Below are 21,426 nucleotides of genomic sequence, written 5' to 3' on the forward strand. Positions count from 1 at the left end.
ATAAAAAAATTGAAAAAAAAAACAGTTGGCATATAGTTTCTACGAGTCAAGTTTGGGTCAAATTTCAACTCGTTAATAATAGACAACCAAACCAAGCTAAATCGTTTAACATCGAGCACAATACTGCGCTCGAGTTAGCTCAACTCGACTATATGTTGAGCAACTAGAGTGAAGATAAAAATAATTGTAAAAATGTAACTTGTTGAGGGGCTAAAGAGAAAGTTATAGGTTGGTATAGGTGTTGAGTGTGAACGTAGATAGGGGTTTTTACAGCGACGTCATGAGAGTGGGGATCTGTGCAAAAGAAAAGAAAGGTGTGGTAGTATGTGCCTGCCGTGTACTACTTTTTATTCTTTTCTCACATTTTTCAAATTGCTCATCATTTTCCCATTCAATTTTATACAATTAAATTTGCTAGTATATATGTTTGTATATCTCATGTATCAATTACGTTATACGGGCTATATAGGTCATACGTGACTAATAAGTGTGTAGAGGTAGTGGTGAATTCATAAATTTTTTTCAGGTTGTGCATTTCTTTTAGATGCCTTAATTTCATAGAGTCGGATATAAAAAATTCCGGATCGGTTTGAGGTTCGGGTGGTTCGATGGTTCAGGCAAAGTTCATTACATAACAAAAATACGATTAAAAAAACACTGTCATTAGAAATTAAAAACACATAATATAATTACGATTGTTTTTTTACAAATTAAAAAAATAGTTATAGTTATTCCCATACGAGTCTTCATCTTTAGAAATCATTGCATAACATCTTTATCCGAAACTTGGTAGAAAGACAAAGAGCTGTGCGTTGTGGAGTTTGAAGAGGGGAGAGGGGATAGAGTGAAAGAGGGGTTGTAATTGTGTTATGTTGGTTTCATTGTTTTATAAAACATTAACTAAATTGATAAAATGTTGAATTAGAAAAAAAACAAGTTCCTAAAATTCATTTGTACACGGAATCGAACATGTGACCTACAGTTTGCAAAACCAGCAACTTACTAACCAAACCAACACGCATTTTAAAATTAGCATGGTTCTCTTCTAATTTATAAAGTGGTTCACTCTGTTATTTTTTATATATCAATACATTATTATTTTGAAACTCGGGTGGTTGAACCACCCATTTGTTAGGTAGATTCGCCCTTGTGCAGAGGGGACACAAAAAACAGTTTTTTCAGCTTATACGATCCGTATAGCTCTCTACGAGTCGTATATGCAAAAAGTGGTGTATGAAGATCCTATGCATTTTTAAATCTCACAACCACTTAGACTTGAATAATCGGTTTTCCCATTTGTATATCTAGTGTTTGAATCAAATACACTGTAATATAATTAATGTACGAAACTTTTAAGGTGTGCGAATTAAAGAAAAAAAAAACAAGGACGTGGTGACAAAAGTGTAATTAACACGTTTTGATTCTTATAACATAATTGTTTGTAGATTTAAAAGCATGTTTAGAATTGTGTGAGTTAAGTCATCTAAAAATTTTCGCATCACGCCCTTACAATTGAATAACGTGTTTATAAGTGGTATTTTAATTGTTAAAATTAGCGGTTCTATAACATATTATTAAAGGAATGCAATTTATAGTTTTATACAATCAAATTCTGAAATTGATTTATTTATGGTTTCTTATAAATTGATGAAATATGGTTGAATGGCCAATTTTATACAACCTAATACATACTAACAAAAAAACTAGACCATACGTATGAGTAATAAAGTTATAAGATAATGAAAGTAATATCAACGCTTGTATAATTGTCTTAATTTTCAAGTTGACAGTAGAATAATATATAAATGTATAACAAACAAACTTAAGTTAATATTTCAAACATTACACCATCAACTATGCATAAATCCGTGGTTAGTGGTATAATACCATATACATCATGTACAAATCAATTTTTAACCAAACATTTAATAAAATAATTATGCTATAATAATTTTGAAAAGTGTAAATTACTTTAATTATTTATTTAAACAAATTTCCAGCCAATAATATATGTTTAAAAAAATGCTTCATTTAACAAAGAATATAATATTTGATTTGACATCTAATTTTGAATTAATTAAATAAAATAAAATGATGATAATATACAAAAGTTAAAAGTATCACAATCAAGCTAAACTGTTTTCAAATCATAATTGCTATTGAAAGATATTATTTTGGATGAAAAAAAGGACACTCTTCTTCAAAATAAGATTTTGTAATTATTTTAAAAACAAAGTGGAGTTATTTTGATATTATTACTTTAAAAATTCCATTAATTTCACCGTAAAGGTTGTGGATGAGCGAGCGTGCAAATCTGATCATACTTTTACTTTATTTTACTTTAATTTTCTTTTTGTAATAAACACATAACAACCGCCAAGCTACAACTAAAACACATATTATCAATTTGTTTACAATTTCTATCATCAAATTATAAATACTTTAAATGAATATTTTAAGGTTAACGGTTCAAATCTCATGATTATCATCAGTAAAGGTGAATCCTAGAAGTAGCAAACTAAAACGAACATTATAAGTTTAATCTCTAAGTCGCAAATGCGACACAATAATTTGTGTCTTGCTTTCCAATTATATGATAAGAGCTATTGATAATCAACCAAATTAAGTACATAAAGCAATTAAATTACTCACCTCTCATTCATTTGAATTAAGTTCTTTTTGTAAGTGTCTGGTTAATTAAAGAATCTTGTTTATTAAAATAGTCAATGTAAAAAATTAAATGTTTGTAACAATTTGAAAATAAAGAAAGACAAAAAATAAATAGACTCTATGGTCATTTGGTCCACTGGATGGAGAAGCTCTCACTTTCATCACAAAATACTTGTTATTGTAACACTTGACGGAGATATTATTGAGCTCTATGGCATAGACAAGTTTGAGGGTTTTACATGTTGACGTCATTCTCAAGCGTCAAACTAAGGATGCCTGGGTTATAAAGAGGCGTGCCATTAAACCTGAATTATAACATTATTGGATAATATGGATAAAAATAAATAGAAAGAAGTGTTTAAATGTATATATAAGAAAAAAAAAAAGAGGTGGTTAACGTCAAAAAGCCGGTGATGAATAATAATAATAATAATGCATCTTTTCTTTTTCTTTTTTGTACGATCCCTAGGAAACACAGAACCATCCTTCACCTTTACCCCACACAAATGCTTTTTCTAGATTATCAACATTTTATTACAAAACAATAAAATATATAAACATTATGATACAGAATCTTAAATTTAGCTAGACGGTTATTATATCTTTGTAGTTTGTAACAACATTTGATTGCACGTTTATAGAAAATATATGTAGTTTGGTATTCAAGAATGAAGTTTTATGGTGTTGAAGATTATATAATACATGAAGAGTGACCTTAATTCTTCATGCATGTTAAAATCTGACAGTACAGAGATACTCGTGAGAAAATTTATTGTCTGCTCTCTCTCACAAAATTAGATAAATGGATTAAATATTTTCCTATCAACTTTAAGATACGGAGAACTTATGGTATTAAAAAAGATGACATTGTTTTACATGTCGCTTTATTAGGACGAGATATGAATAAAAGTGACATAAATGATACGGGTATTCTTAGATCTTGCGAGAGTTTGAAGATATCGGATGTCAATTAGATCGTCTTGTATTTGCGGCATAATGCATCGGTTGGTTTGGGCGATCCATGGAAGATCGTTTACGTTTTCATCCCCTTTGACCTCTTTTTTATTTCAAGTCTCGTTATTTATTGTGTTTTTATCTTTTAGACATGTTCATGTTTTGTGAGTGATCTTTTGTAATGGGTCATAATTTTATCGGGTCATGTTTCATTCTCTCTGGTTTCTTACTAGTAGAGGCTTCTAATATAATTCTTGTCATTCAAAAAAAATAACATGCATGATTGGCATTCCAGTTTTGCCTTAATGGCAAAGGCTTTTACAACCATGTTTTTCTTTTGAGTAGCGTAGAAGTACGAGTAAATAAATGTATGTGTGTAGCCATAAAAAATTACCCCCTCCGTTCCATTATAAATGTCATAGTTTGACTTTTCAAGTATTTCTTTTGCAACCTTGACTGTAAATATTTTTGTTCGTGTCATATAATACTTGATGAAAATTATATCAATGTAAAATACATTTAAAACCCAATCCATTCATATATTTTACGTCAAGTATTATATAACACAAACAAAAATATTGTCGATCAAAGTTAAACAAGAAAGACTTGAAAAATCAAACTATGACACTTATAATGGGACAGATGGAGTATAAAATAAAACTGACAAAAAATAGAAAAGTGTTGTTATAACTTATAACTAATAGTTTAAATGTTATTTACAATTTAAAACTTTTAGCACACCAAAATTTACCACAATAGAAGTCAAATAAAAATGGAATAACTTAAATTTACGGTCCAAATGTACAACACTTTTTTAAATCATATAAATTTATTCATCTATATAGTAAATTAGTTTTCAACCTTGTTTTTTATTTTAACGGCTAATCTTTATCTAAATACACCAAACTTGCCCAACACATTATTTGAACCCTCGAAATTTAAAAGCAAAGAGCACATGTTATACATCCGTATACCATATATTGCGCCAACTGCCATTGATAAATTAGTTTTTATCTAGTCTCGCCATTATCTAAGTATTTTTTCAACTTCCTTATAAGTTACCTAATGAAAAATTTGCTTTGAATTACTATTATAACGAAATAAAAGGCAACATGCAACAAGTTACGTCGGTATCCCTTTTTGGATAGCAAAATCAAGTAATTTAACAATAAAATTTATAGATATAGGGTCATAACTAGGGGCGTAGCTTAGTTGGGGCCAGAGGTGGCCCCGACCCCCTCCGTTTTTTCTCTCGGTAGTGTAAATTTATCTTTACAAGGACGGAAATTTTTATACATGGTGTAAATTTACCCGTTTCTGACCGAAATTTTGAGTTCGGCCTCTTCGTTTTTTCGCTTGGTAGTATAAATTTACCCTTTTTCGGCTGAAAATTTGTATACATGGTGTAAATTTAACTGTTTCCGACCGAAATTATGAGCTCGGACCTCCGTTTTTTCGCTTAGTAGTGTAAATTTATCTTTTTTCGGTCGAAAATTTTTATACATAGTGTAAATTTACTCGTTTCCGTTCCAACCGAAATTTTGAGCCCAACCCCCTTTAGTTTATGAATCTTTTATACATATTGAATCCTGCCCCCTCGACGTGTATGTCTAAACTTCGTCACTGGTCATAACGTTACTATTCATGACCCGTTGGAGAATTCTAAGCACCTCCAGAATGGCGCAACCTTTTAGGCTAGGAACCCAAAGATGTAAAATGCAAGTGGTATAAACATGTGTTATAGTAAAAACATGTTTCTCGTGTTATGTCACTTTATATGAAGCAACTATTAGCACAATTTAACCCGCCGTGAACAAGTCTCTTCTAGATATTAAAAACTATGATTAAAAATTATAAATGTCATTTTAAAGCAGAGTAATCGCCAGCCCATACTTTATTAGTTTTATATACGTAACTGGGACTAATAAATCCAAAAATGGGCCGTCAGCCTTTGGGCCTCAACCAATGTCTAGTTGCCACGTGTGATGATTGATCCAAAATCCCGCAATATCTACGCAAGAGCACGTGCGCGGATTTAACGCGCTTTTTCAGATTATTATTATTATTATTATTATTATTATTATTATTATTATTATTATTCTGCCTTCAGAACCTTCTTTCTTCTATTCTTCTGCCATTTGGTTTTAAAGGTTTTAATAATAAGTGTAAATCATGTATACATGATTTCGTTAAAAAAATAATGTACATTACTATGTTGATGACTGATAATGTGGAATTGTTGGGTCCCATTAAAAAGTTAATACTCTTGTGTGGAGAGCGAAAATTAAGAATGCAAGCGAGTCGAGCTACTCATAAACTATTTAAGCTCGAAATGATTTGAACCTTTTTGAGCTCTAGCCGACCCGAGCCTCAAATAAGGACGGTTTAGTTATCGTGCCTTGTATTGGGAAGCTCGTCGAGCCTTGTGCATGTTTAGCTTTTTCTCTATTTTTTGGACTTCTATATATTAATTTTACACTACAAAACCTAGCTCAAGCCAATCTTTGGTTTGTTTTAAGGTACTACACAATCTCGAGTTGAGCAAAATCTCGTTTAAGGTTTTTATTAAAATGCATAAAGATAATTAGAAATGTTTATAAATTAATTAATAGATAATAAACACGTCGAGCTCTAGCTCGGGCTCACCTAAGTCAAAACGAGCAAAAGTTCGAGCACAACTCAACTCATTTACACCTCAAGTAGAAACAGGAAGGATCCCAACGCCTGATGCACTATGCAAAAGAAATGTCCTCAACACAATTAACTAGTGCCCGCTATGTAAATCCTCTCTCGAGTTGGTTGATCATATTTTGATTTCGTACTATTAGGCGTTCACTAATTTGGTGTAGTATTCCCCGATTTTGGCATTTGAGGCTAAAGACTTTTTAAAATTCACAATAATTTACAAGTTAAAAGATACTAAAGAAAGGTGATATGGTTATACTTATAACTTGTTGGTGTTTATAAAAGAAAAGGAACAAGACAACTTTCAATAATCAAACTATCAAAGGATCATATGGAATTGAATAAAGGATTAAATTGGGAGATTTGGTTTCATTTGGGTAAACAATAAGAGAAAATTTGTTGGCTTAGATTGGAAAACTTAGTGTGTGTTTTCTTTTTGAGGTGTTATTGTATTTATATAGAACTTAAATCAAATTTTATTTAAATTGAAGGTTTGCTTAAAGTGATCATTTATATGATATTGCCTTCTAACAGGTATAAGTGTATAACTTAATATAATAATAATAATAATAATAATAATAATAATAATAATAATAATAGAACTTTATCCATACTCATGTGTATGGATAGGTTTGGGTCAACTTTAGACTCAAACCGAATATATGGTAAATTTGTAATTTTAATCCGTACCTGTATGTATACTCATTCACATGAGTATGAATTAAGTTTTATAAATAATATCCCGACAGGGGTATTGTCACTTATATATCTATAAAATGGTAAAACTATACATGAATTTACTCATCTCGAAAATAGTTTATTCCTTTTAAGTTGTATCATGAACATTTTGCACATTATTACAACATTATTACAATTCTAAATGTGAAAGAGTTTAAATTCAAGACTATTCGATCATTTATAGTTTTAATAAAAGATTTCTTTCACATAACCTAATTCTGGGTTCTCATGTAACGAAATCCGGCCGGCTATCGAACTAGCAGTTCTAACGGCTAACTATCGGTCAACCGGAAAAAGAGAGAAATCAATCATGGTGTATATATATGAACCAAAGACTTACCGTTTAAATAGTTAGGCCAAAAGGTCCAATTCGGTTTTCAAAATACAAACCTTAACTATACATTATCTTAAATAATATTACATAAGTTGTAGCATGGGAACATCTTTGTTTGTTATCCGTGATTATTGGCTACGTTAGCTACCAACTCCAATATTAAATACGTAACATGAAACATGGCTTTGTTTTGATTTTTGTAAAGTAGTTTAAATACGAGATAAAGATATGCCACGTGGAAAAAAGGCATATTTTGCCTAGACTATATTAACTAGGACTCCATTATTGTGTACTTGTGAAAATAATTTTCAAGGTTTTGGGATTATCCAAATACAAATAATATTGTATGGTTTATGAGATCCGTGCTGTACTTTTAATTTTATAAAGTAGCTTGGAAACTAAATTAACTAATCTACGAAACCAACTTGTGTGCCTGATAAATAAGCAAAAGGTGATAACATAACTGATTTTCAGAAATTATGTAGAAAAAATATCAAAATAGTAAAAGTTAACAAAAGAACGACGATTCGACATCATTTTGATCCAATGGACGTGTGGTTTGATGGATGGATTGACGTAAGTTATACCCGAATGAACATCTACCTCCCCCCCCCCATCCGGGATCTATTTAAGGTTGTTCGATAAAACCTTCATGAGGTTTTGCTAACCGGTTACGATTTGCACCCTCTAGTTTAGGGTATGGACTAGAGGTGTAAAAAAAACCGGTTTTGTAACACCCCAACCCGGAGCAGGCTGACGTGTCACTATTACAGATATCATAGACCAAACAAAAACCATTTAAACGAAATGAAAAGAATCCCATGGCAACCAAAAGAGTTAAAAACACTGAAAGAAATTCTAAGTCAAATTTATTAAATGCTTAAATAAAAGAAAATTAAATCAAGTCCTTATTCTTGAGCTTCATTTTACTCTCATCACTGATCTCCCCGATTTCCCGAATCACCTGTTAACAAATAAGACAGACACAAACAAGAAAACACGGCTGAGCCAAAAATTGCCCAGTAACGGAGAGAACAATAGTATAAAGGCATACATAAGACAAAACACATACTGAAATAAAACTGAAACTATTGCGGATATAAAACCACGTTTTAGACCGAACTATAATTAGATGCGAAACATAATCCGATACACGATCGGGACGTAATCTGAATATACTCAAATTTAACCAAATGCATACACACATATCAAAACGGACCAGAAATATAGCGAAACAAAATATAATTACTAATATACACGACGATGATGTTAAAATAAATAGGTCGTGTAATACGGAAGCACCCAGAGCCTAAATAGAGGGGTACACAACTAGCTAATCCATGCACCAAGGAGACGGTGTGGGTGGCGTGCACACATTGTTCCATCTCAAACAGAAGTCAGGAGTCAGGAGTCAGGAGTCGGAGCTAAGATCGATCTATACGCCTCTAAGTGGCCAAGGTACTACATGAGTACTTTCAGAGACGCCGTGAACTTTGATTACGCACTGTCACGATAAGTGCCATGTCGTTGACGACCCAACGACAAGTCAGAAATGCTCGGGTAACAGAGTACTGAACTAAAGTCGTATAACTAAAAGATATTTAAACAGGAACATGCAATAATGAATTCAAAATATATATAACCTATTGCATGCTATAAAATTAATATAACCATATCATACGAATAAACCGAACTAGATAACAAAAATCCGCACTACGAAGTGACGGACATCGAATATAAAATGGACTAGAACCAATACTATGAGTGAAGAAAAACAGAATCCGTACAACAAAGTAGCGGACTATAATTAATACTAAGAGTAACAAAAACAGAAACCGTACTATGAAGTAACAAGAAACAGAATCCGTACAACAAAGTAGCGGACTATAATTAATACTAAGAGTAACAAAAACAGAAACCGTACTATGAAGTAACAAGAAACAGAATCCGTACCTTAATTATTATGTAAAAGTAAAAAAAAGTTGGCATGTCTTCAATAATTATGAGAACCTACGGTTTATTCACATTTTATTTTAGATATACTCGCATAATTACGATGGATGATTCGTTGATTTTTCCCGGGAAGACACTTTAAGAATCCATAAGAAAACTTGTTTAACCATAGGCTTGTTTCGGTGGTTATTTAAATATCATTAGAGCTACCAAAAATAAGTACTAATATGTAAATGTTGAATTTTAAATCTCATCTTCATTATAAGGGAATATTATGAATAAAGTAACTGACCAAAACTATTATTTACCTATGATCACAAAAACTTTCAAAATTTAATTTATCATTTTAAATTCCTAACTTCTCAGATTTGATTTTAAGTTATACGTAGTGGCTGTAAAGCCATTCATATTTATTATTATGGTGCTTCAGTTAACTTTATGCATATAGAAACTCTTGTCCTCCTATCTTTAATGACATGCATGCAATATACATACCAATTTAAATAGAGTTTCTAATTAAACAACGTTATCCATCACAGGAACGAATCAACGATCTCATCCGAACGACTTAATTAGGTGTACGAACCAAAAGAAAAGGAGCGGACGGTTACCTTAGTTTTCGAACAGGTCGGTGATGTACGTAAATGTGATAGTGACTTAATCGGTTCCTCTCGACAGAACAGAACAGATCGTAGGCGGAACTTGAACGGTGGTGGTATGCGATGCGTTACGGTGACTTACTCGAGGAGGGAAAAACGGCGGTCGGTACTTGAGAGAAACAGAAACGAGTGGCGGTGCCCGAAATTTGTCACCGAACTAGATGCGAACTAACGAAGGCACCGGTGGCGTCTGGCTTGCGGCAGTTGCCGATTGTCGTCTGATTTGCAGCAGCCGTTGGCGGCACTGTGATGGCGGACAATCTTCGTTGCGAGGCTAATTTAGGGTGATGGTGTGATGTGGTGGTGAGGCAGAGAGTAAGCAAAAGTTGGTATGGTTTTGTGAAGTTTGATTTGAAGCTTTATACATCGTCGATCGTCTGGGATACGGATAACGCACGAAACATATTTGCCAAAATATCCGGTGGTTAGTTTGAAGAGGCTGAATGGGTTATTAATTAGTCTTGATCTAATATTATTGATCCAGTATAGCTATACGATTTATACTTGATTTAATAATACTATATATCTTTTAGATTTCTCCTCATATTCGAAATTCAAATCATAATATGCATCTGTATCATTTTGTTTAATATTAGTTGATCAAATCACAAAATCTCAAATTTCAAATACTTATATTAAATTCACAACCACACCTTAATTAATAATAATCCTATTTATTAATATAGTTTATTTGTTATCTTTATATTTGGGTTATTATAATTATACTCCCCTAAAAAAATTTCGTCCTCGAAATTGTAAGACGGTGACACATACTCTCGGATATCACGGAAACGAAACAAACTTAAACTTTCATAAATTCAGACATGACAATTTCAAAGTCTCAGAAGCAAATATTGGGACATATAAAACAGAATTCATATGAAATCAAAACCATCCAAACTGAAATCACCAACTGCTAAAATGAAAATAAATACGGATATTGGGAACGAATAGTATCCTCCATTTCCCAAGTAGCTTCTCGTTCAGAATGGTTCTTCCAAAGAATTTTAACGAAAGAAATAGTTTTCTTGCGCATAATGCGTTCTTGACGATCAAGAATAGCTTCAGGTTCTTCTTCAACAGATAAATCCTCGCGAATCAGATGGAGCGGATAGGTAACAACATGTAACGGGTGATAATTATACCCCCTAAGAAGAGATACGTGAAAGACCCTATGCACATGAGATAACTGAGGTGGTAAAGCCAAACGATAAGAGACTTCGCCAACTCTTTCAAGAATTTCAAACGGTCCGATGAATCTTGGGCTAAGTTTTCTCTTGATTCCAAAACGTTGAACGCCTCTACAAGGTGAAACTCGCAAGAATACCCGATCACCGACATTAAATTCCAAAGCTCGACGATGTCGGTCTGCATAGCTCTTCTGTCGACTCTGAGCCTCTTTTAGCTTCTCACGAGCAATGGTAACTTTCTCATTTGTAATCTGTACCAACTCGGGCCCTTCAATAATTTTCTCACCAACCTCATCCCAACAATTAGGGGCTCTACACTTACGACCATATAAAAGCTCGAATGGCGCCATACCGATGCTAGCTTGCCAACTATTATTGTAGGCAAACTCAACCAGACTTAAATACTCGTCCCAGTTTCCACTCCACTCTAAGGCACATGCTCGAAGCATATCTTCGAGTGTCTGAATGGTACGTTCTGACTGACCGTCAGTCTGAGGATGAAACGCGGTACTGAATCTCAATCTAGTACCCCATGCGGCCTGCAACCCCTTCCAAAAACGCGAAGTGAAACGTGGGTCTCGATCACAAACAATAGAGACGGGGGTGCCATGGAGTCTCACAATCTCTCGAGTAAAAATATCGGATAACTTACTGACTGAGAATCCTTTTTGAATCGGAAGAAAGTGAGCCGATTTTGACAAACGATCGACTACAACCCAAATAGCATCATTTCTTTTGAACGTTTTAGGTAGTCTGGTAATAAAATCCATTGAGATATCATCCCACTTCCATACCGGAATGTCAAGTGTCTGAAGTAAACCCCCAGCTCTTTGATGCTCAGTTTTAACTTGCTGACAAGTAAGGCATCTGCTGACATAACTGGCCACGTCCTCTTTCATACCGCTCCACCAAAAATGTTGACGAAGATCCCGATACATCTTTGTGGATCCGGGGTGGATTGAGAACGGTGAACTGTGAGCCTCGGCTAACAACGACTCCCATAGGGTGGAATCGCTAGGAACACATAACCGTTTCCCACACCAAACTACGCCATGTTCGTCTTCTCTGAATTCTGACTGTTTACCAACCTCCAAATTCTGCATGATTGCCCAAATTTCTCCGTCTTCATATTGCGCACTCTTGATTCGATAAATTAGATCAGGCTCAATCTGAAATCTGGCTAGATATCCATTGGTATCACCAAGAATTCATAATGGCCATAACGAGTACGAAAAGCTGACTTAGAAACATCTGAATCTTTGATCTTAAGCTGATGGTAACCAGATCTCAAATCAATCTTAGAAAAACATTTGGCGCCTTGAAGCTGGTCGAATAGATAATCGATACGAGGCAAGGGATAACGATTTCGAATGGTGATTTTATTCAACTCCCGATAGTCAATACAGAGTCTTAATGAACCATCCTTCTTCTTCACGAATAAGACCGGTGCGCCCCAAGGAGAGACACTCGGTCTAATAAAACCCAGTTCCAATAATTCTTGTAGCTGCTCTTTGAGCTCCTTAAGCTCCAGAGGTGCCATACGATAGGGTGCCTTAGAAATTTGCTCGGCACCAGGGACAAGATCAATAGTAAACTCTACCTCGCGATCATGTGGAAGTCCAGGCAATTCTTTAGGAAAAACGTCCGGAAAATCACAAACAGTCGGATAATCGGAGATTTTGGGTTCATTAGAAGATGTAGCTTTAACCGAAGCAAGAAATCCGGCACAACCGTGCGATTGAAACTTATGAGCCTTAAGCGCAGAAATAATTTTTAAAGATTTTCGAGGCTGGGTCCCCTGATAGATAATTTCGGGACACTGAGGATTTCAAAATAAAACACGACGAGTCTGACATTCGATCGTAACATTATGTTGCGATAACCAGTCCATACCCAGAATAACATCAAAGTCGCTCATATGCATAGGATACAAGTCTGCGGCACGGATAACTGAATTGATTCGGATTGGACACTCATTATAAACGTGAGAGATAACAGTGGTGTCTCTCAGAGGAGTAGATATCACTAAAGGGTACTCTAAGGCAGTAGGCATAGTCATTAAATATTTAGCAAATAAGAGTGATACCACAGAATGTGTCGCACCAGTATCAAATAAAACATACGTATCACGATCACCAATTTGTAAATTACCGGAAACCATACCTGGGGCATTAGCTGCATCATTAGCTGTAAGTGTAAAAACTCGTCCTCCTGCAGCAGATCTAGCATCTTCCCTAGTATTAGCCCTAGGGTCCCGCTGAGGGCAGTCTCTGATCATGTGTCCTGCATCTCCGCATCTAAAACAACGACATTCAGCTCGACGACAAGCACCTCCATGACGTTTCCCACACGTGCCACACAGAGGAGTATTTCGGTTTTGTTGATTAAGTGGTTGAGCTCTGGTGGGGTTATGATGTTGTTGCATATTATTCTGTGCGGGCCTATGATTCTGATTTCGATTTCCCCCATTTCGTGGCTGATTGTTGAAATTCCTATCAGTACGCTGTCTACGGTCTCGGGGTACAAGGGACTGTTCGGTTCCAACTTGAGAAGAAGATTGACCCTGATTATTTTCTCTAGGCCGCTTACGACTTTCATCAAAAGATTTCTGGCGGTGTTTCTTATCATTATCAAGGTTCTTAACCGCATCAACTATCTCATTTATGTCATTAAAACGGAGGTTCAAGATAAACTTCCTATCTCGGTCACAAATGGCCCACTTGAAATGGTTGGTCTGTTGTTCTTGCGTGCCTACAGTTGGGCCAAGAAAACTAACCAATCGACTGAAACGATTTTTAAACTCAACGATGGGCTCATCATTAGCCTGAATAATTGAAGAATATTCTCTCAAATATTCACTGCGATCAGCATCAGTGAAATACTGTTGGTAAAACAAAGTACGGAATTCATTCCAAGGAAGTGTTGCAGCATAATTGTCTCCACCACGGGCAGCTTTCAGTGTCTTCCACCATCTGTGAGCGTCATCTTCGAGCTTGTAAGCAGCTAGCCGAACCTTAAACACATCTTCGACACCTAGCACTTCGAACAGTTTCTCGATGTGCGCGATCCAGTTTTCAGCTTCTACTGGAGAACTAGCAGTACTAAAGGATTTTGGCTTTTGCTTTTGAAAACGCTCAAGCCAGACATGAATACCAACAGGAGGATTGTTGCCTCCGGCTTTGTTGCCTCTGGCGTTGTTGCCACCCGCGTTGCTGCCACCAGCGTTGTTTTGCTGCAAATGTTGTATGATGTTAGGGACTATTTCCGCAATAGCTGCATTGACGGCGTTAGTAACAAGGGTCGCAAGAGGAGGGTCGTTTCCAGCATCATTCTCGTTTTGGCGATTCACACGTCTTCTAGGAGGCATCTGGAAGTAAGGTAACGTATGAATTGAACGATAAGGATTTACGGAATACGCGGAAGACGAAAAGGAAAATCCTAACTCGACGTCTACCCATTAACTCACATTTTTAATTATTTTCGTCTAAGTTTTCTACAAGAAAGAGCCTGGGCTCTGATACCATAACTGTAACACCCCAACCCGGAGCAGGCTGACGTGTCACTATTACAGATATCATAGACCAAACAAAAACCATTTAAACGAAATGAAAAGAATCCCATGGCAACCAAAAGAGTTAAAAACACTGAAAGAAATTCTAAGTCAAATTTATTAAATGCTTAAATAAAAGAAAATTAAATCAAGTCCTTATTCTTGAGCTTCATTTTACTCTCATCACTGATCTCCCCGATTTCCCGAATCACCTGTTAGCAAATAAGACAGACACAAACAAGAAAACACGGCTGAGCCAAAAATTGCCCAGTAACGGAGAGAACAATAGTACAGGTAAAGGCATACATAAGACAAAACACATACTGAAATAAAACTGAAACTATTGCGGATATAAAACCACGTTTTAGACCGAACTATAATTAGATGCGAAACATAATCCGATACACGATAGGGACGTAATCTGAATATACTCAAATTTAACCAAATGCATACACACATATCAAAACGGACCAGAAATATAGCGAAACAAAATATAATTACTAATATACACGACGATGATGTTAAAATAAATAGGTCGTGTAATACGGAAGCACCCAGAGCCTAAACAGAGGGGTACACAGCTAGCTAGTCCATGCACCAAGGAGACGGTGTGGGTGGCTTGCACACATTGTTCCATCTCAAACAGAAGTCAGGAGTCAGGAGTCAGGAGTCGGAGCTAAAATCGATCTATACGTCTCTAAGTGGCCAAGGTACTACATGAGTACTTTCAGAGACGCCGTGAACTTTGATTACGCACTGTCACGATAAGTGCCATGTCGTTGACGCCCCAACGACAAGTCAGAATGCTCGGGTAACAGAGTACTGAACTAAAGTCGTATAACTAAAAGATATTTAAACAGGAACATGCAATAATGAATTCAAAATATATATAACCTATTGCATGCTATAAAATTAATATAACCATATCATACGAATAAACCGAACTAGATAACAAAAATCCGCACTACGAAGTGACGGACATTGAATATAAAATGGACTAGAACCAATACTATGAGTGAATACAAACAGAATCCGTACAACAAAGTAGCGGACTATAATTAATACTAAGAGTAACAAAAACAGAAACCGTACTATGAAGTAACAAGAAACAGAATCCGTACAACAAAGTAGCGGACTATAATTAATACTAAGAGTAACAAAAACAGAAACCGTACTATGAAGTAACAAGAAACAGAATCCGTACCTTAATTATTATGTAAAAGTAAAAAAAAGTTGGCCTGTCTTCAATAATTATGAGAACCTACGGTTTATTCACATTTTATTTTAGATATACTCGCATAATTACGATGGATGATTCGTTGATTTTTCCCGGGAAGACACTTTAAGAATCCATAAGAAAACTTGTTTAACCATAGGCTTGTTTCGGTGGTTATTTAAATATCGTTAGAGCTACCAAAAATAAGTACTAATATGTAAATGTTGAATTTTAAATCTCATCTTCATTATAAGGGAATATTATGAATAAAGTAACTGACCAAAACTATTATTTACCTATGATCACAAAAACTTTCAAAATTTAATTTATCATTTTAAATTCCTAACTTCTCAGATTTGATTTTAAGTTATACGTAGTGGCTGTAAAGCCATTCATATTTATTATTATGGTGCTTCAGTTAACTTTATGCATATAGAAACTCTTGTCCTCCTATCTTTAATGACATGCATGCATTATACATACCAATTTAAATAGAGTTTCTAATTAAACAACGTTATCCATCACAGGAACGAATCAACGATCTCATCCGAACGACTTAATTAGGTGTACGAACCAAAAGAAAAGGAGCGGACGGTTACCTTAGTTTTCGAACAGGTCGGTGATGTACGTAAATGTGATAGTGACTTAATTTGTTCCTCTCGACAGAACAGAACAGATCGTAGGCGGAACTTGAACGGTGGTGGTATGCGATGCGTTACGGTGACTTACTCGAGGAGGGAAAAACGGCGGTCAGTACTTGAGAGAAACAGAAACGAGTGGCGGTGCCCGAAATTTGTCACCGAACTAGATGCGAACTAACGAAGGCACCGGTGGCTTCTGGCTTGCGGCAGTTGCCGATTGTCGTCTGATTTGCAGCAGCCGTTGGCGGCACTGTGATGGCGGGCAATCTTCGTTGCGAGGCTAATTTAGGGTGATGGTGTGATGTGGTGGTGAGGCAGAGAGTAAGCAAAAGTTGGTATGGTTTTGTGAAGTTTGATTTGAAGCTTTATACATCGTCGATCGTCGGGGATACGGATAACGCACGAAACATATTTGCCAAAATATCCGGTGGTTAGTTTGAAGAGGCTGAATGGGTTATTAATTAGTCTTGATCTAATATTATTGATCCAGTATAGCTATACGATTTATACTTGATTTAATAATACTATATATCTTTTAGATTTCTCCTCCTATTCGAAATTCAAATCATAATATGCATCTGTATCATTTTGTTTAATATTAGTTGATCAAATCACAAAATCTCAAATTTCAAATACTTATATTAAATTCACAACCACACCTTAATTAATAATAATCCTATTTATTAATATAGTTTATTTGTTATCTTTATATTTGGGTTATTATAGGTTTCATCCAAACCGATTTCAAAACCGACAGTTTCAGGACCGGTCCCTCTTAAGATCTAACAAACCGGTTTTAAAACAGAACCGTTTGAGGAAATCTGGTTAAACTGATTTATAAACCGGACCGAACCGACATGACCGAGCCGGCCTATCTTGCTTCTAAACCAGTTTATAAACCAAACCTGTTCGGTTTGGGTTTAAAACCGGTTTTGTACACCTATAGTATGGACTATGTTGGGTAATGGGCTTTAAAAGGTGAAGGGTTTAAATGTGTGGTTATTTGGTAAATGACTAATTGTCTAATAGATTTATATTGTATCTTATAATAAAGATTGTATGTATTTATGTTTGTTAATTTATCTTTTTAATAATTTGAAATCTCTAAAATTGAAATCTATAGAAGTAATTTTATGGGTGCAGTTGCAAAAAACTTCGGTGCCATTCAAGTTTCGAATATATACGTCGTAAATTAAAAAAAAAAATTCACAGGTGTCAACACAAACGTATACGCTCGCCTTCATTTAAACTATTTTATAAATATTATAAATATAATAATTAATTGATATTTTATTAAAACTGACATATTAACTAGATATTAAAGCTGATTTACAAATTTAATGACAAAAGTTAAGGTTATTGTATGACCTAAAACTCTAATTAAACCTGTTCTTTCATAAGTTGTACAATGCGTGCAAACCAAACACATACACAAACAGTTATGTCCATAGATTGCACAACTATAAACCAAAACCTTAAATCTTTTGTTTCAATGTCACGTCGATTATCCCAACTCGAGATTTAGGCCTGTAATGTTCATCAGTGTCCACCTCTTCAATTTCCTGGATAACACAAATTCCAAATTAAAATCAATCAATTATTTGCACACTAAACTCAGACAAAGACCAAAATGGCACGTTACAATATCGGATTTACCTGAATGGCATCTTCTCCCTTAATAACGTGCCCAAACACATTAAGCTTCGCATTTAAATCAGGAATTGGCGCGGTTGTAATGAAAATATTAAATCCATCTTTATCTTGTTTGGTGTTTGATGTACCAAGCATAAAGGCTTCATGTTTTAAACTATATCGAAAAAAATAACATGAGTGAATTATGCATTAAAAACGATGGTTCGTGTGGATTCAAATAAACCTATTATCAAGCTGATTGTAGTGCTTTTCTCTAGAAGTCCAGTAATCTATAACCGCATGATCCTCAGAGTTGCCTGCTTGGATTACAAAATGTTTCACGACGCGTTGAAATTGCATTTCCTTAAACTGTCCCTTTTGGCTGCAAAATACATTTCAAAACATTAATCAGTAGTTATATTCAAGTTTCCCGTTTTGATCAAGTTTTATTATTTCTCCTAACTCAAATAGGCTCGAGCTCTGCTTGTTTTAACTAACGAAGGCTCGAGCTCAAGCTCGGCTCGTTTCACGCTTTTTTTCTGAAGCTCAAGCTCGGCTCATTAGTCATTTTTCAAGCTCAAGTTAGGTTCGCGCTTGGTTCGTTTATTGTTTATTAATAAATTTATATACATTGTTAATTATTTTTTTATATTTTGGGAAAACCGTTGCCTAAGCTCGGTTTGAGCTCGTGTGTAGTACATTAGTACCTTAAATGAGCCAAAGCTAGGCTCGAGCTCGGTTACAATACATAGAAGTCTAAAAGAGCTAAAAACTTAAAAATACGTTAGGCTCGAGGAGCCTAAACGATCTTCCTATACATGGCTCAAGCTCGGGCTCGATAACTAAACAAGCTTTATTTGAGGCTTGGGCTCGATAAAGCTTGGCTCATTTAGAGCTGTTACGTATTCGGTCTCAAGTAGCTCGCGAACAGCTCGGCTCGTTTACACCAAAGTTCTTTAATTTAGGTTTTTGTTTTGTAGTTCGTCAGCGGGATTACAATTACAACAATAATTCTCAAATGAAATAGACAAACAAATCGCATTAAGCTAATAACGCTTTAATAGATAGCATTGAAATATAAGTTAATAACAAATACCCACCAGGCATTAATAAACACATCCACAATTTCGGGTGAACCTTCCTTGTAAAGTTCCACGGTAATCAAACCTTTAGACGTGTTAAAAATCTAGATACACAAATATTAATGTATCAAAACCACAACACCGTAGCTTAAATAAAAACCAGACTGATATTAATGTATCGTTTTAAACGAAACGGAATATACAAGGCACGAGAAACTTACAGCGTATCTAGGAACATCGGATTTCTTTGATTCCGAAGCAACTTCATCATCAACCTGTGACAGGTTAAAACTTAAAAACATACAACATTTTAAAATATACCTATTGAAACAAATATATTAAATTATAAAGAATAAACTGCGGTTTTCATCCCTGTGGTTTGTCTAAATCTGCGGTTTTAGTCCAATAGTTTTAAATTTGCGATTTCCGTCCCTGTGGTTTCATTTCACCTGTAATTAAACCCGAATTCATTAACCCCGTTAAGTCAGATTGTTAAACCCATCAGCTTACCCTTCACGTGAGGGGCAGTTTTGTCCTTTTTTCCCCCAAATACACCCAGCCCCTCATGTTTGGGGGCTTGCGAATTACGACTGGGGTTTATTTGGGGAGAAAAAGGACAAAAATGCCCATCACGTGAAGGGCACGCTGATGGGTTTAACAACCAAACTTAACGGGGTTAATGAATTTGGGTTTAATTGCAAGTGAAATGAAACCACAGGGACGGAAATCGCAAATTTAAAACTATTGGACTAAAACCGAAGATTTGGAAAAACCACAGGGACAAAAACCGCAGTTCACTCTAAATTAAAAGATACAAAATTAATATAATGTGTACCTGAAACTTTGATGTTGCATCCTCTGGCCGTTGTTCTCGTTTATCGTTCAAGCAGCGATACCCTGCATCCGAGAATATTTTTAATGATTGGAGGTCCATTTGCATCCGTAGTCCTGGATGTATGACATCATTTACATTCCCGTTAGTTTTGTAATGGGATCTAACCAATCTAGCTAATGACTTCTTGTCAGGAAACAATGCTTTCCTCCCGCTTAGGACTTCAAATAAAACCACACCAAATGAATACACATCTGACTTGTGGGTCACGCTACCAGACCTTAGGTACTCTGGGTCCACATACCCAGGCGTGCCACATGGACTGTCAAGGACAAGACCATGCCTTTGTGCTATAGGTTGCGTCGTGGAAATCCCAAAATCAGCTAGTTTTGGCTCCCACTTGTCACCTAATAAAAAACTTAGAGCTTTTAATATTACGATGTATGACGCTAAAATCACGTCCCTCATCATAGTGGATGTAACTTAGCGCACGTGCAATAGCAAGACATATATGCAATCTTTGAGTCCACGTGAGTGTAATTTGGTCATTTTTAAGGTGTTGGTCAAGGCTTCCATTGGCCTCAAACTTGTACACGATGATCTTCTCACCATTCTGATCACAGAACCCGACAATAGACGTCAGATTTGGATGCTTTAGACTAGAAAGATTCGTAATCCCGTTCTGGAACTGTCTGCTTCCTTGCCCATACATATCAAGATTCAACCTCCGTGCAACAATATCAATCGATTCTTCTTCGGACCTCAAGAGTTGTCCCTTGTAGATATATCCGAATCTACCTTTTCCGATGAGATTTTCTTGAGCAAAATTTTTGGTAGCTGTTTGTATGCTTATGAGGGGAAGTTTTAGGTAATCAAACTTTTTGTTAACAGAAGACATGATGATTGATTTGTGATTATCAACTGAATGAGAAATTGAGAGTTAGTGGAATAAATGAATGCTAAGGAGGGCCTATAAGGAAAAATAAAGGGGGGGGGGGGTGTAACGTATATAAAAATGCAACCTGTTTTTTCCGTGAATTATTATTACTTACTTTTTTTTGTAACATCGACTTTCTTGTGTGTTAGGTTACCGCACTCCTCAAATTTACAGAGCTCTGTTATCTCATTCTTTTCAAACTATGTTATCTTAATCGGGCTTACGGAAAACTTTCTTAATATATCAAAAGCAACTCCCCATGAGAGAATTAAATCGAATTAAATGACTATATAAATGACATCTTAGAAAATATAGAACACTTTAATGTGGTTATATGTTTAGAACTACATAAA

The sequence above is a fragment of the Bidens hawaiensis genome, unplaced genomic scaffold, assembly GCF_021521415.1.
Source record: "Bidens hawaiensis isolate Kalapana, Puna unplaced genomic scaffold, B.hawaiensis_p1.1 tig00013761_1, whole genome shotgun sequence".
NCBI lineage: Eukaryota > Viridiplantae > Streptophyta > Magnoliopsida > Asterales > Asteraceae > Bidens > Bidens hawaiensis.